The sequence below is a fragment of the Fukomys damarensis genome, unplaced genomic scaffold (assembly GCF_012274545.1).
Source record: "Fukomys damarensis isolate Sample0158 unplaced genomic scaffold, DMR_v1.0_HiC HiC_scaffold_7, whole genome shotgun sequence".
NCBI lineage: Eukaryota > Metazoa > Chordata > Mammalia > Rodentia > Bathyergidae > Fukomys > Fukomys damarensis.
The window spans coordinates 9408628-9426229 of NW_022900919.1; the positions used below are offsets into that span (position 1 = coordinate 9408628).

The window sequence follows — 17602 nt, forward strand, 5'->3', positions numbered from 1 at the left end:
TAAAATAAAATCTCATTGTCATTTTTTCTGTACTGTTTCTTCCTTTTATGTCTTTTAAATTTCCATTGTTATACTTATTTATTCTATATTATGGATAATTTCTCTTAATCTGCTTTCTAATCATTGCTGCTCTTCAGCTTCAGGTAATCTGCTGTTTAATCTACCCAATGGGTTTTATTTCAATGAGGCTGTATATTTTTGGTTTAAGAAGTGGTAATTATTTTTAGTCTTTCCACTCCCCTACCCTCCTCAGAGGTCCTAATATTGTTTTATAATCCCTAGTCTTTTATCTTTGCACATTTAATTGAAAGTGTTGAAATCTCCCGTTATATTCATTATTTCTGTCTTTGGTTCTGCTAATTATTGCTTCGTATTTTTTTTTAACTAATTAAAACATTGTATTTACTTAGAAGAATTCAGAATGTCAATAAAACAGCTGTAACTTTTTTTTGCAATTACAGAGTGGTATTCAGTTAACAGAATAACTATTATTTCATATAAGCTTCATCAAAGATGACTGAAGATAAAAAACTACCTTCCCCATATATAACTAATTTGTGCTACTTTAAATTTCCCATGACAGTTTACAACCCCCATACTGTACCAGGCAAAGTTAGTGGCTATTGAAAATACCACTGGGACAGGGCTGTCTAAACACTCATTTGGTAGCGTGTTAACTACACATAAAGACACTGTACAGTTTAAAAACAAATCTTACACAGCCTTACGTTCAATTTTTTTAAGGGAATGAGTTTTGTACATGGGGATTAAATTCTTTAGAGGCAAGAAAAAGAAACTGTTCTAGAACCAACTTATTCTTCATTATCATCTTATTCTTTATCTCCATCCTCTTGATCTTCCTCCTCTTCCTTCTTTTGCCTTTCTTCAGCCTTGATGACTCTCTTTTCTGCTGCATCAGGTTTTCCTTCAGCTTGGTAGGCAGCGAGGACCTTTTCATACTTTTCCTTCAGCTTGGCAGCCTTCTTCTTGTAAGACTACTCATCACCTGCCACAGTATTCTTCCATGTTTCTCCTGATTTCTTTGCAACATCACCAATGGAGAGGCCAGGATGTTCTCCTTTGATTTCTGGGCGACACTCAGAACAAGAAAAATACTGAGGAGGTCTTCTTGGACTCATTGGGATCTTTGAATTTCTTTTTTTATTTCTCCTTTAGGAGGGATATAGGTTTTCATTTCACTTTCGTGATGGGCCGTGACTGCCTTGGCCATGTTTTCAAATTTTCCTTTCTCTTTAGAGACGTGGTCTTCCACCTCTCTGAGCACTTCTTAGAAAACTCTTAAGAAGTTAACGGAAGCATCTGGATGCTTCTTCCTGTGCTGCTCTTGGCGAGTTTGCACAAAGAGTTCCTGTGATGAGGTTTTGCCTCTCAGATTCTCAGGTTTCCTTTGCTTATGTTTACTTGTTTTCCTCTGCGAGGCACACAGTCGCCCAGTACTCTTCAGACTCTCACTGGCCTCGGGACTCTCTCTATGGCACTCACTGTACTGCAGTGACTTCTTATAGTTTTGAAGCTCTGTTATTAAATGCACACAGCCTTAGGAATGCTAGGCCTTCTTGGCAAATGTAACATTATATCATTATGAAGTAGCTCCCTTGATCTGTGGTAATTATCCTTGTGTTAAAGACTGCTCTGCTTGATAGCAACATAATGGCAGCAACTTTTAAATTATCAGAAGTGTGATGTGTCTTTATTCAACTTTATACTTAACTCTGTTGCTATACTTAAAATGAATTTTTTATAAACATCATATAACTGAATCTTAAAAAAATGTCCGATAAAGTCTGCCTCACTGGGGAGTCTAGTTAATTAACATTTAATGCGGATATTGAGATAGCTGAGTTCATGTTGGCCATTTTTGTGGGGCCTAGGGAAAGGTCGTAGGGCATTGGATGTGTCCTTTCAAGGGATGGTGAGGCCTTAGTCCCTTTTGCTCTCTCCTTTTTTGCCTCCTGATGATGAGATGAGGGACTCTGTTCCACCACATGCTCCCATCACGATGTGTGGTGCTACCTCACCACAGGCTCGAAACAATCGGATCAAGAAAGCCAGATTGCAGACTCCAACCTTCAAAACTTTTCCCTTTATAAGTTGATTATCTCAGGTGTTTTGTTATCGGGGTAGAAAGCTGGCTCACACAAAAAATCAGTCTAAGAGGTTGCTACAAAGAATATAGGATGTGAGGGTAATTGAATAATGTAGTTTATTATGTTAAAAAAACCAAGTCCCTACATAAAATAAAACAAAAGAAGAAAAAGTTCATTCACCCAGATGGAAGTCCTAGGTGACACTGACATCAGGGTCAGCATGTGTTGCTGTGAGGGTGAGAGCACAGTGGGAGAAGGAGGAAGCATGTAGGTTGTTCAGGGCAAGTTATAAAGTGTGGGCAAATTAATAAGGAAAGAGAGGTATAAATAGATAAGAATAAAATGCATGACATTTAATTTAAAAGACAAAAGTGTAGTTAGTCTTTTTCATAAAAAAATTAAGAGAAAAAGAAAAGTATACAAAGGCAATTAAATAAAAAATACAGTATAAAATGGAATAACTATTTCACCATGTAATAGTGTTTAAAAGATGTGTAAGTGAATTAAACTACCTAAGCACCCCCAGATGCATTCTTATTAGAGTAAATGAGTAAGCAGCCTAGCATTATATTTCATTCAGGAGATACCCAAGAGCAGAAATAACCAAATAACAAAAACATAAGGAAAACGCCAAGCAAATAGAAGCCAAGGAAAATGTGAAGGACTAGCTCAGTGGTGGAGTATTTGCCTTGTAGGTGCAAGGTCCTGGGGTCAATTGCCAGTCAGTGCCAAACAAAATAGAATCACAATATGGTAGATGTGCAGGAAGAGTAAGTGAATCGACGCTTAAAACATACTCTTCTTAGAAACAACCAGATTAAGGAAACAAGCATGATGACACTAAAGAATTAATACAATCAAGCAATTCTGGGTACTACATTAAATTTTTGTTAACTTGACAGTTGAAAAAAATTTTTTTTTTTTTTTGTACTGGGGATCAAACTTGGAACCTTGCGCTTGCGAGGCAGGCAGAACCATTGAGCTAAATCCCCAGCCCTTGAAAAATTCTGTTTGTTTTAATTTTGCTTTAAAATAGTTACTGATTTTTTTTCATGTTTTTATTAAGTACCCTCATTTTGTGTATGAATTTACTCTTCATTTTTATGAGAGCTGTTTGTTATCTTTAGAAAGTTGTTAGAACTATATTTGCATTAAATGTTGCCTTTTTAGATATGTTAAAATATTGTTTTCAGATTTATCATTTGCCTTTTGATTTTTCTTATGCTTTGGAGGGCTTCTGAGGAGCTTAATATTTAGGTCTGTGTGTACTTCATCTCTGTTTGGGGGAGATTCTTTTATGGAAAAGATAAAAGGATGAAGATGAAAGGCTATGGTGATGATGTGATCAAAATGCCAGTATGGAAAAAAGCTGAAAGAGAAAAGGAATAAGAACCTAAAGAATAAGAACATAAAAAGGTCTGAGATTAGCAGAGAATTTGCCAAAGCAGCAATGAGGCTCATTTGTTTTGTTGCGATATCGAGCATGAAGTTGCTATGTCTGGACACCGTGTTTTACACTTGGGAACAAGGTACTGCCCTGCCTCAGAAGGAGCAGGAATGTACCTCTGTGCTGGATCTTGTGTTTTAGTGTGGGTGAGGTGCTGAGTTTAGTGCCCAGCACACATGCACGTGTGCGCACGTGTGCACACGCACGCGCCCACACACACACACACACACGAGCACATTAATTAATTTAAAAAAAGATCCACCCTTTGCTCTGATTATGTGGTCACGTGTTTGTGAGCTGCAATCAGAGCTGGACACAGTGGGTATCTGCTAGAATGATCCCCAATTTTAGGACTAGAAACAGATTGAAGAATATACCAGGGATATCCCTTATCCTTGGAACATTTGATTCTGTAATTTGAAGAGAAAAAAGGGTGGTAGGCCAAATTTATTCATTTTTGAGAAGAAAGAGATGAAGAGATACCAAGTTTGAGATATTTAGCGATGTGCTTTTCAATTTTTTACTTCTGAAAACATTCCCTACTTTCCCTTCTGTTGGGAAAGCTCTTGTCTTTGGGTGATCATAGACGTGGCCTGTTGGGATAGGCACATCAAATTTTTGTTTTCTGGAACTTGCTTTAGTAGCCTAGGGCTAGTTGAGGTTGTTTTTGTTGTTTGTTTTTTGGAGTGCCTGGGATTGAACCCAGGGCCTTCACATTGCACTATATCCCTTAGTCCTCCTTATTTTTTATTTTGAGACAGGATCTCACGAAGTGATTAAGTTGCTCAGGCTGGACTCAAACCTGAGATCTTCATGCTTCAGCCTACCAGATTCTAATGGGCAGCTCTTGTAACAGCAGGGGATTCCAAGTAGCATGTTAGTGGTCCCAGACAGAGAAATTTCCTTTGACACACAACAGGCACACTGATACATGGGACTCAAGCAGGCTAGCCTAGAAAACTCTTTAGAAAAAGGAGGGCTTTAGAGAAGGAATTATCCAGTCTTCCACTTTTCCAGAGAAGGAAATAGGGTTCAGAGTGGTAGACAGTGTCCCCTACAGTATTCTCTTTTTTTTTTTTAGCTTTAATTGAGTTTATTGGTACATTTTAGGGATACAGCACAGTTACATTCATTGTTGGGATCTTGTACCTCTACATGACAAGTCTTGATTCTCATTTTTCCCCTTACCTCTGCCCTCCCTTCACCCCCTCCTCCCCTCCCCATCTACAAACACTTTATTTTCATCTTTTCATTCTCTCACATTTTTTTCTTTTCCCTTTTTACTCTTCTCCTACCCATCCCACCTTCCCTACACCTTTAGCTCCTTTCTTCCCATTTCTAAATGTCTGTAATCTTATTAGAATCTTATGCATTGTTGCAGATTATTCACACCAGGGACACTATTTGGTGTTTACACATGTGTGACTTATTTATTTCACTTAGGAGTATATCTTCAATATGAATCCATTTTCCTATGAATGAATCTATTTTCTTGTTCTTTATGGCTGAGTAATATTCCATTTTATAGAAAATGGAATATTACCCTACAGTATTCTCTAACTGGCTCCCTAGAACATGGCTATCCTGGGGTTCCAGGGCAATAACAGTGCCATTGTGAACCCCAAAATGATCCATACCTGCTCCTATTAAATAATGCATTTTTTATCAGAATCCTGGGCACCAGTCACCTTGTGGTCTGGGAAGAGGACTGAGTTGTGCATTGGGAGATTTCCATTCAGCTTCCATGTGGCCATCCCTAGCCGAGTGACCAGGAATCACTGGACTCACATTAGGCACAGCTGAAGTCTTCCCTTTGTTTCACAATAAAGCTTTCCCTTCTGTCCAAGTAGCACAAGTTACCAGCTAGCTGACCTGCTTAGTCAGCTTTCCACTACTGCATCAAAATACCTGAGACAAGAAACTTATAAGGAAGAAAGGTTTATTTTGGCTCACAGTTTTGGAGTGTTCAGTCCATGGCTGGTTGGCTCTGCTCTTTTGGGTCTGTCATGAGACAACACATCATGGTAAGCTCACCTCACGGCTGAGACAAGAAAAAGACAGGAAGAGGAAGGAGCCAGGCTCCCATCATTCCTTTCATGGCATGTCCACAATGACCTAACTTCCTCCACCTCTTATATGTCTACCATCTTCCAATACTGTCCAGCTGCATACTAAACCTTTCATACATGGGTTTTGAGGGGACATTTCAAATTCAAACTAGCACTGCTCAATCGGCACTTAGTAGCCTTCTGCTTATGTAGCACACTGTGCCTGTTTCTCAGTGTTTGTGTTCAAGTGACTCTTATTTTTCTTACCAGTATCCCCAAAGCATAAGAATATTGAAGCAAAGGAGGCACCAGATATAAAACATGGCAGTGTTCAGTGCTATGAGGCAAAGCCGCAGGGTACATAGGAAAGGACAGTGTGTTAAAGTTCTGAACTGGCTGTGGGTTTAGGTGAGCCTTAGGGCTCTTGCACTCAGTCCCTGTGTATAAGGGGGAGCTGTTGTTGCTGTGTACATTCTTCTTTACTTGGTCTTTATCCCTTTCCACATAGCAGTAATACCAGGGGTGACTAGAATGCTGCCTCCCAACCTTCACCTTCTCCATGGCTTGAGGGTCCCAGGAAGGTGAGAAGCCAGAGACACTGGGATCCTCCAAGAATCCAAGGCACCAGATCCTCTCTCCCACCCCAAGACACATCCATTCCTGGATTTTGAATGTTGTTTTGTACCATCTTCTGGGTGGCTGAGCCTGTAAGAGGAAAGAGAGTTGTGATGAGATATAAAATCTGTGTAACTTCAGCCTGGTCCTGCTGCTGGCAGTTAGTTAGATGAACATTTTGAGTCAACGTTGTCACCCGGAGCTGGAAAATTGCAGCTTTGCATTGCCATCAGATTTAGGTCAGACTGCTTTTGTGAGCAATGGAGTATGAAACCCAGAGCACTTTGCTAACATCCGGGAGTCTTTCTTTATCTTGCCTTTGTTAATGATAAATAATTTAGCATTTTAGAGCATGGTAGTATGGAGATTAAAAAACAAAGTATCAGAGCAGAAGGAGCACACATTTATTCAGGAGTTATGGGACTCCTGCTTTTTGCCAGACTCATGGCATCCTATCAAAACTGACCATCGTCATTCTTGGGGAAGAGCACGTTCATGTAGATCTCACTGGTTCATTGTGACCACTTGCTATTTCCTTTTTCTTCTCCATCATTGGCAAATATGTTGATGGATAAAATGTTGGCTGAGGAAAAAAAAAAGACAGCATGGGCCACTGTTTTTCTTTTTTGATTTTTGTATGAGAATTGCTGATATTTTCAAGGATGCTCATTATAAAAGTGCAACACACCAGGCCTCACCAAGACCTACAGAGTGAGAAATTCTGGAGCATGGAATGTGCTGTTTTGGCAGGTTTTCAGGTGAGTTTAGAAAGCCAAAGTCTGAGCGCAACTGTGCACCCATGCCAGGTGGCTTCTGTGTTCCTAGACAGAGTGGAATTCTATTATGTATGGAGACATTCAGAAAATGAGGTTAAGTAGCCTGCTAAAGGTCACGGAATCAGCAAATGGGTCATTGCAACATACAAAACCCAAGGAGGAGGAGGATGACAAAGCGATTTGAATCTGTGAGTCTCACTGAGGCTTCAGGTCAAGTGCCGACTATTTGCAACTCATAAAAAGAAATCATTTAATAAAAACGATGCTGTTCTCAGCCAAAAGTTCACTGAGTGGGGTGGAAAAACAAGCTATTTCTGGAGGGTTCCTTTCTCCATGTGGCTCCTGAGTACACGGGTGTAAGGGCCTTAGCCACTGGGGCTCTGATGCAGCCCTTCACTCTGAGGGACTCCTTCACTGGCCAAGGATGTAGGACCTGGTCACCCTGCTTATGAAGAGGCAATAATAATTTCAGAAATAGTTTAAGATCATAGTGTCTTTGGCACAAATTTAGACAACATCTGTTTTCTCCTGTGGTCTGGGAAATTCTGTGGAGGTTTATGTCATGGCTGAAAAACTTGTCCCGTTTTAAAAATTTTTTTTCAACAACTTAATGAGGGACACTTTTCATCTGAGAGATGCTCACTTTTCCTTACCCAGCCCCTTCCTTTTTCTGTTTGTTATTTTGTATGGTTTTATTTGGTTGCAATCCCTCGGCAGGACTCTGGTCTCTGGGAGGGTGGAGAGAGATGGACGGAGACACCAGGCTGAGGTGTTGCTGCCTCCCGTAGGAGCACGCAGCTGCTGCAGCTTCAGAGCATCCTGTGCCCCTTTCCCCTCATGGTTAAAAGCCTGCGCCCCAGACTGAACTGGGGATCCCTCCCTTTCCACGCTGCCATTGAAATGAACACAAAACCATGGGCCAAATCCAGACTTTTCCAGAAATAGACAACAGAGGCAAGAGGAACTGCATTGATGTAGAACCTGTACTTCATGTAACGGAAATGGTTTTTGTATGGCATAGTAAAGTTATGTGTTTTTTTTCAGAGGGGACACTTCCTGAGGACATGTCTCAGGTGATCTCATTGTGTCAGCATCATAGAGTTATTTACAACACACAGATGTCTATGATGTCACTAGGTGAGGGAATCTTGTAGGTGGTCCAAAATGCCATTATGAGGCATATGAAGAAGAGAGAAAAAATTTTTCCTGAAACAGCAGACTGCAAGAGGTCCTGGTTGGCGACTTCACATCCTCTGGGTTTCAAAGCCACATGTGCCTAGAAGGTAGGTCTCTTACCGCAGTGCCCAGTGAATGTGGTGCCCAGGAATCAGAGACCGCATGTGCTATGCAGTAGAGCCCTAAGAAAAGTGTCACGATTCTCTGAGATCTTACTGACATTCTTCCCTAAAAAGTAAGGCTTGGGTATTCCTGTTTCCCCCAACCCTGGCTCTGTGGATTCTTTTCCACATGATTTCATACCATTTCTTGTGTGAGTCTGTGTTGAACTTGATCAAAGTTCCACATCTGTAGTCTTTTGTGGAGCTTACAAAGAGGCATTACTGCCTTCCGCAGTACTCTGAGAAATGCTGGCCACTAATTACTTATTAATAACCTTCCCATGCCGCAGCTCTGTGCTCTGACCTGTACAGTCTGCTAGGTCAGTGATTTGGCCCCTGGACTTCTCTGCTGCCCTGTGGTGAAGGGAAGATGAACACAAAACAAAACAAACAGAAACAACCATGGTTTCTTCATTCATTCCAGCACAATAAAAAATGCAGAAAGCACAGATGAACTAAAAAGAGAGGGATCACTTGATCTCATGGAAGAAATAGAAACATTATTTTGGTCTATATCACAGGGGCCGCTGCTGAATCTGTTATCTGCTTTCTGCAAATAACACAGCATTGTTATTTGTCTCATCTTTTTAAAATGGTAAAGTCAGTGTGTCATTCATTGCGTGGAGATCCTGTATGTATCTAGTATTGGACAACATAGTTTGTTTCTAACTTTTTGGTATTATAAACAATGCTGGGGTAAACACTCTGTGGTTTCAATTTGTAGCATCTTTTCTTAAAAATTTTTCTGTAGCATTTGTGACTCCAGGAAGGCTGTTTTCCATGTCTCTTTGGTTTGATTAAATCCAAACTGAAAGTGGGTTTCCCCACTAGGCAGAAGTGAAGATGTCATGTTCCCTGGACCTAGGACACATCTCCTTGGTGGTGCTGTCCAGGCATCCTGTTAACTCCTTCATCTTGCTTTCAGGGATGCATGTCCTCATGCCCAGTGATTCCTTACCTGGCCACACACGGAGAGGAGGTAGGAAGGGCATTGTGGGGTTTGTGGAGAAGAGAGAAGACCCACAGTAACCTTGGTGTCCTTGATGCCCCTCATCTACACATAGCTTCTCCCCGGTAGGACTTATCTTTCTCTTCTAACTGATTGCGATTTCTAATCAGTGACCCAAGCTCAAGGCTCATGCTGCTCTGTATTTCTGCTGCTGCCCTTTCTTTAAGAGTGTGAAGGAAGAGATCATTGATTTTTCTCATTCCTACTCCTCTTTGATTGCTCTTCGAATCACTTGGTCACTCAGTGCCATAGGCATGGACAATTCAGGTAGAAGCAGGATGAGTGCCAGTCATTTAGATGGACTGAGAGATAAATGCATCATCAGCAGCATTGCAGGTGATGGTTCTTTAGCAACTCTGACGTTTCCTGGTGCAAGGGAGGCTCTTTGGAAGGGGGCGTTCTCGGTGCATTTGGATGTGGTGTTGTCTTCTTACCTCAGTGTGATTCTTCTACCCCCGCTGCCTGATCAAACTCATCTGACAACTACTCCCTGGCATAGGGAGGTAATCTAATCAGTGACAGCATCTCACATGGTCTTCTGGACACTTGCCTCTGCAGCTGGAGTTAAAAATCTCCAAGTCAGGGGTGCAGTTCTGTGCAGGAACCAGTCTAGTGATGATGGTGGGCTCCACAGTCTGCTGTGGTCACTTCAGAGCCCACCAGGAATGTGGGATCCTAGGGTTGTCTGAGTTTGTTTTTCCGAGCCTGTATGTGTGCTGCATTACCAAGATGACCTCATCAACAATCAAAAAGATGTTTCAGAATTATAATATCTTTTGCTCCAGCTATTCAATTTCTAGGAATCTGTTAGGGAAGTAATCATAGATCTTCAAATAAGTCTTTTCAAGGATGTTCACTGTAGTGTTATAATACTGCTACATATAAGAAGAGGAAAAAATAAAACAACTGAAATGTACAACTAGAAGGGATTGGTTGAGAAAATCATGATAAGCAGGGCAGCCATCAATAATGAAGGAAAGGTTGCTTATATACAGGAGGAAATGTTCAAGATCTCATTGTGAGGGGAAAAAGCAGGAGCTAGAGCTAGCATAAGTATGTATGATTTTGCTATATGTACCAAATTAATGGTTCCACACCCATATGTTTGTATTGGCGAAGGACCACTGGAAGCATTTCTTTGTCTACTTCTGTGTCTTTCTATTTTTTTTTGTTTTGTTCTTTTTTGGGGCAAGTTTTTAGCTATTATGATTAGCAAGACCCCAAAAATAAACTTATGCAATTATATTCATAGAGATAATAATGGTGGTGCCATAGGTACCATTTTATATTTTCAAAATACAGATAAGGTAATCCACATTTTTCCTACTGTGGAGCAGGGAATTGGCTGGTGTTTCATGCTTCTGAAGCATTTTTAACTTTTTCAGAGTGCACACATTTTTCTTACTACAGCCCATAGGTTGGGCTTATGGCCCCTGGGTGTTAGAGAATTGATATGCAGTATAGATTAGAATATTTGAAATTTGTCTGGAAAAAAGCAGTGTGGTCACCAGCTGTCTCTGGGCCTGAGATTTCCTCCAGCCACCCCAGGAAGAAGGTAGTGGAGATTCGTCCCTGCTCCACCTCTTGCTACCTGCCCTGGAAAGTGTGGCTGAGAAATCTCATTCCACATAGTGGGATTTTTTTTTTAAAGAGATGACATAGTAGGGATGGTTTGGGGAAACTGGCTTTAAACGGAAGGCTCCTTCTGAAATCCTTTCTGCAAAACACACAGCTGTGTGTGGGATGGCGTTGGGTGGGTCAATGAGATGTGTGGGATCAGCAGTCTATGGAAGATCCTGGGATATTTTCCCAGGGAGGATGGAGGTAGGTGGCTCATAGGAGAGAATTGCAGGAAACTGTGAAGTAGAGAGTCTGGGAAGAAGGAGGAGAATTCCCTGAAAAGATGTTTGGATAAGACTGCAACTGCTGTAATCTTGTTGAAAGAACCAGGAGTGGCTTGGCTGAAGTGGAGGAAAGGGCCATTCTGGAAGTTTTTGTGAAGGGGTTTTGCTTTAGTCCTTTCGGCTGCTATACAAACTACTGTAAACTGGGTGGCTTATCTGTACCAGCTCTGTATCACAATTCTGAAGCCTTGGAAGTCCAAGATCAAGGCAGGTTGGATGTCTAGAGGGCCTTCTTCTTAGTTCATAGACAACTGTCTTCTCTCTGTAACTTCGTGCGGTGAAGGGGACAAGGAAACTCTCTTGGGTCTTAAATAAAGGCACTAATCCTGTTTGTGAGGGCTCTGCCTTCATGCCCTAACCACCTGCCTAGGCTTACCATCCCAATACCATCCCCTTGAAGGTGAGGTTTCAAAGGATGCATTTTGTGGGAACATAAATATGAAAGTACAGCAGGTTTCCTGAGTGTGAACTCCACTGAGAGTCAAGGAGAGGAGAGGAGTGTCAGTGGGGTCCAGCAGGAAGGCTGGAAGGGATCCTGGTTTGGGGAAACTCTGTTCTCTTTGTGTAGTGGCCGGGGACCACGTGGATGTAGAGGAATCCAGCAGGGAATGGAGAATATGAAAAGCTGCGTTGCCAAGAAGGCTGGTTAGTGGGTGGGGAGGGGGGATGGAGAGCAAGCAGAACTTGGGCCCCCTTGGAGCTGGCTGTGAAGGGGATGCAGAGGGCATACAGGGATCCAGACAGGAGGAGAAGACATTGTCCTACACAGACTGTTCAAAGCCAGAGGAAATCTTGGCTATCATGGCAGCGAGCAGGGTCAGTGGGGCTGGTGGCTGTGTTGTCCCTGCTGCTCTCTTGCATTTTCTTTTCTCTCTCCCATGGTTGTTTGGGTTTCCAGAGGCACTTGGTGTTTTTGTACTCATTGTATCTTCCCTTCAATTGAAAGCCACTGCGACTTCACTGAGACCACAGGTTACTCCATGACTTAGTAGCTGATGTGCATGGGCTGGAGCAGAGGGCTATGGGTGTGGTCATTCTAACTGCTCGCTACCAGTCAGGGGCACCAGGGAGAGATGGGCTGACTGTGGAGGAGGTGTGGGCAGTGGTGCAGGGGAATTTAAGCCGAGGCTATTGCATGTTGACCTGGAGAGATATACAGCAGGGTGGCAATTGTGAAAGTCCACAGAGCTGCACATGAAATGAACCAGGGGGTAGGAGTGAAGCTGAGCATGCATGTCCAAGGGGGCAGTCTCCACAGAGCTCCTGCCCTTGCCTCGCACACAGTAATGCTGGCTGATGGTAATGTGGGGGTTATTTTCCCAGGGTCTCTGATTGCCTTTCTGGGCAACATCTTTCATTTTTAAAGTGCAGTTAAAGTTAAGAATAAAACAATACTGTGTCGGCCACCGGACATTTTCTGGATCTCAGGGTAATGACTTCTGTGGCGCAGAGAACCTGACAGCCCTAGGTCTAGGCTGGCATGGTGTGGGGTGAGGCGAGCCTCTTTGAGTCTGCTGACTCAAATGTTGATCTCTTCCAGAAATTCTCAGACAAACTCAGAAGTCCTGCTTTACCAGCTACCTGGGCATCCTTTAGTCCCGCTAAATTGACACATAAACTTAAGTAGTTATTTTTAATCATTGCTAAGACAAAGTACCTAACACGAGTTAAAGGAATAAAGGTTGATTTTTAGCTCGCAGTTTGTAGAGGTTTCAGTCCATAGTTGTCTGGGTCTAAGGCAGGGTGTTACGGCAGAGGGGAATGGCAGGGGAGGAAGAGTCCATGGCGCAGTGGGCAGGAAGCAGCGAGCAGAGAGCCTTCCTTTCTCCTTTATCCCATCCAAGCTACAAGCCTGTTGGATGGTGCCATCCACACCCAGAACGGGCCTTCCTAGTATCCTCACCCAGAGCTATGCTAAACTGATCAGTGGGCTAATCTAGTACCACACTCCCTTAATCTTACTGTCACACACCCATGATCCAGCCGCCTCCCCAAACCCCACCTATGAGCACATGAGGCTTTGGAGAGACATTTAGATACAAGACACAGTTACCATATCTAATGCTTCGGTCACCGGTTTATTCTACCCAGAGAAGAAGGCCACCTATAGCCACTATGAGGCCCCTGCAGCTATCTTACCCAATGGGATCTCCTGCTCTCTCTCCACTGGGTTCAAGTGTGTGGGTTTTCCCTGCAGCATTGTTCAGCATTTCCAAAAAAGGCCTGATTGAGGGGTCAAGTGAATTATTCAGTTATGGTGCCTCTGAATTCAGTGGTTTCTACTGATAGGGAAAACATAGACGTGGTGTTATTTTTCTGTTACTGTAGCAAAAACTTGAGGCAATGAATTCATAAAGAGCAAAGCCTTCTTTTGGCTCACACTTCTTGAGTGCCAGTCCGTGAATGGTTGGCCCCATTACTTTGGCCTGAGATGAGGCTGCACATCATGGGGGGAATGCGTGGCAGTGAGGAACTTCTTGCCTCTTTTCCAAGAAGGAAATAAGACAGCACAGAGTGGGCAGGTGCCCTTCAGACCTTGTCTTAGTTAGGGGCTGCTGGAAGAACAGAATCCATAGAAAATATATGTATAATTAAGCAAGGGGATTTATTAGGCTTACAGGATCGTAGGTGGGAGAGTTCACGAGGGCTGTCTGCAGGATCGGAGGTGGGAGAACCTTCTGTGCCAAATGCACTGGAGAGCTGGATGGTGCAATAGCTGCCCAGCCTAAGAGGATGGAAGCCATAGAACAGGAAGGATCAAGGATGTGGCTCTGGGACAAGGGCAGAGGACTAGAAGCTCACTGTCCAGTTGCAAGTGTGAGTCTGTGTTGAAGGCTGAAGAAACTGGGGACTCATGCCAGAGGCCATAGTTAAGACTGGAGCTCTTCCAGAATGGTGCACTTCCTTCTTCTCCCCCTTTTATCCCATGCAGGTTACGAGCCTGTTGGCTGGGGCCACCCACACATCTGCCTTGGGTCTTTCCCACTCAGCTTGCTGGCCTCCGGGTTGATCATCCACAGACCCCCCCTAGAACTGCGCTCCATTAATCTGCGAAGTGTTTCTTAACCCATGCGAGCTGACAAACCACGATTAATGATTAAAGTCACAGCCCCTTTTGAGGGCACATCCTAGTGACCTAAAACTCCCTACTAAGTCCCTCCTCATAAGGGTTCTACCATCTGTCTAACAGTGGTGCCACCTCGGAGACTAACCTTTTAGCACTTGGGTCTTTGGGAAACTTTCCTGGTCCCAACCATAGCAGTATACATAAGCTATGAAATGTGAATTTTGTAATTTTGATAATTGTGCACTTGAGCTGAATACATTTCCCTTGCCATGCAAGATGACACTACAGAACATAAAGATGAATGGCAATGAACATGGGAGAGGGGCAAGATTTTAATTTTTCTCAATTTAGAATGTATTGGATAGCAAACGATACCAGTGCGATCTAGCAAGAACACAGAAGGAAGGAAATGTCTTTACATCTTATTTATGCTATTTAATGGCATTCCCCCTTTCCTGATTTTTGAACAAGGACCCTGTGTTTTCATATTGAACTGGGACTGTGAACTCTGAGTTCAGTGCTGGCCAGCTCAACTGGTGCACAGCAAACCCTGAATCCTGCCCATTCCCTGCCAAGTCCCATAAAAGCTGAGCCAACAAGTCATCACCATGAACTTGGCTCTGGCCCCAAAGAGCTTCTCTGTGGTTCCCCTACTTTCACTTTCAAAGAATTGAAAGAAAATAACCCCCAACTTAGGTTTTGCTGCAGTTACTTTTCCTTATTAAGAAGTGCCCACTTAACTAAGAGGAGCAATAAGGGATTTGTCCATAAGCCGGAGAGCACCATAAAGTACCCACTTCAAAAATTTATATTTTCGCACAACCTCATCACATAAAGAAAAGAAAAAGCCAACAATGAGCTAGAAACCAAACGTACATCGTAACTGCGCAAACTCTGAAAATTTCCACGACAGAAAGTTCGAACATTCCATAACTAATGGTGGTTTGAATACCGACAAAGAAGTTCACATCTGTACCTGATTATGCAGATTTCCTAAGGACTTTCTCTTTGTTTCCTACAGGCATGCCATGTCCTACACTTTAAGTCAGACTGGATAAAAGATGTTAATGTTTGATGTTATCATTAAAAAAAAAAAAAAAAATCCTTCCCTCTTAACACTAGAGGTCACTCTGCGACCACAAATGTGGAAGAAGCATCCTGGGCTCCTGAAGGTCAACGAAGCTAATCTGTATAAATTGCTGAACCATGAGCCAAATTTGTACCTAATTATGGGTTGCTTTGATGCAGCCTGGTCCTATTAAAAGTTTTCCTCTTTCCCACAGAACTCTGGATGTTGCTACTTGCAGATTTCAAACCAGCCGTAATAGTTCTCAGCCAAGCAGTGGTATTTAGGGCACTGTGACCAAGAACCCATATCTTCTGTGATGCAGAGTTTTGATGTTCATTATCCAGCTGGAGGAGAGCATCTGCCACTTGCATATCAAAATGCGATAACCTAGTTTATGTTTTTTTATGAGATCAGGACAGAGACATAGATTTAACGCAGCCCAGGATATGGGCCTGCAAAGACCACGAGCAGAGTGCAGGCTGGGGAAACAACTGCTAAACATTTTCAGTTTCTCTCTTTCTTTTTTTTCCTTCTTTCTCTCTCTTTCTCCTTCCTTCCTTATTTTTTCAGATACATAACACTAGCTCTGCCTCCAGAATATAAAATAGCAGTTTTACCTCTTTTGAGGATCTGAACCCCTAAATAGCAAACCAGTTGGCAATGAAAAATCCTATATATCCTTCCTAGAAGATTTCAATATTCTTTGGTTAGTTACCCTTTTGGAGTAACTGATGTTATTTCCGAGGCTTTGAGTATTTGCCCATGCAGAAATTACATCTGTAATTGCACAATGGTTTCTACTCATTGGTGCCTTGTCTGTGTCAGGCAGGACATCAGACGGGCCTCTTTGAGGTTTCCTCCATCAGAGAGAGAGAGAGTGTAAAAGACTGAAACAGCAGACTGAAGGAGAAGTATGGGATGGTTGTTCTGTATGGTGGCGTTGTGAGGCCAGGGTGAGGCTCTTCGGGGAGGGGTGGGGCCCAGGAGAGGTCCGGCTGCCTTCTCTGGAAGGGGTCTTGGCTGTGCTGGGATGCCTGACTGTGGCAGTCTCTGCTGGTAGGCGGGCTTCCCTGCTGCTCTGCCAAGCTCCGGGCACTCTTGGGCCAGTCCTCTCCTGGGTAGCGGCTTTGGGGAAGACCTTCCCTATGGGCAAGGCCAATGCCTCCCTCACCTAATTGCCCCCATCTCTTCTGTGCTGATCTCCCAGGCTGGATTAGATTTTTGGTCTGTAATTTGTTTAGATTTAGAGCCCTTGAGGCAGTTGAGATCATTATTCTCTGTTAAGGAGATAATGAAACTACGGCCATGGTCACTTACCTGGGTGCCTAACCTGCCCGGCGTTCATTGATTTCCCAAGCTCCGCTTGCAAGGTGCTGAATGGAGCCGATCAATTTAACAGCACTGATGAGGCCTGAACGTTCCCATAATCCATAGATGAGCAGGCTTCCTTCCCAGTGTCCTCGCCTGATCTGGCCACAGCAGCCTCTGGACCGGAGGAGCAGAGGGAGGCTGTGGGGGGTTTTCAGCTCTCGTCCTGCATTGGGGGAGCCTGACGGCCCACGCTGTGCCCCTAAGGCCTTTGCTAATATGCACGCTTGCACTCCCCCATTTAAATTAAAAGCCCCAATTAGTCTACTGTTTTCTAGCAGCCTGCAAAAAACACCATTTAGGGAGGAACTGTTTAGAAAGCAGGTTTTTACTTAATAAACAGTGATCAATCGAATTGATTAGCCATGAACACATTCTGTTCATGTCTGTGGGTGGCGCTTGTCGTGGATAATTGCGGTTCACAATTACAGGACTATTAAGTAGCTGCCTGTGGACTATTTCCCGGCTTAATATTCGCTTAATAGAACCGGGGGCGGTGGAGGAGGCAGGGATGCCAGCGATTGTCGAGGGCACTTTTGGGCTTGGGACAGCGCCTGAGCCAGGTCTTCCCAACATTTCTCTCAATTGTGGCCATTTACTAGGCACCAATAGACATTACGGCAAACCTCGCATCTGTGCTTTATTCAATTTATTTTTTTGGTTTTGTAATTCACGTAGTAATTAGATCCTTCTTACGCTGGCTCTGTGGCTTTATAGAAGCCTTAAGTGTTTGGAGCTGCCTGCACATTAAAATTAGTGCCGTGTTCTGCGTAAGTTTATGACTGCCGAGCTTCTCCCCTGCTCGCTAAAATAGCAGCTGGAAGCTGGGAGGGGCGCTGCAGGCGGCGGCGGGA

General features: G+C 43.3%; 1 long non-coding RNA gene and 1 pseudogene across 1 annotated transcript; one reads left to right on the forward strand and one right to left on the reverse strand.

Moving 5' to 3' along the window:
• Nucleotides 1-812: 812 nt before the first annotated feature.
• On the reverse strand, nt 813-6715 carry LOC104850783 (annotated as a pseudogene).
• A 1353-nt stretch (nt 6716-8068) lies between these two features.
• Nucleotides 8069-15791, forward strand: LOC109117529. The gene is made up of 3 exons (XR_002024824.1): nt 8069-8277; nt 9257-9405; nt 15333-15791. It is a non-coding gene; the product is annotated as an uncharacterized LOC109117529 (long non-coding RNA).
• The last annotated feature ends 1811 nt before the right edge of the window (nt 15792-17602 follow it).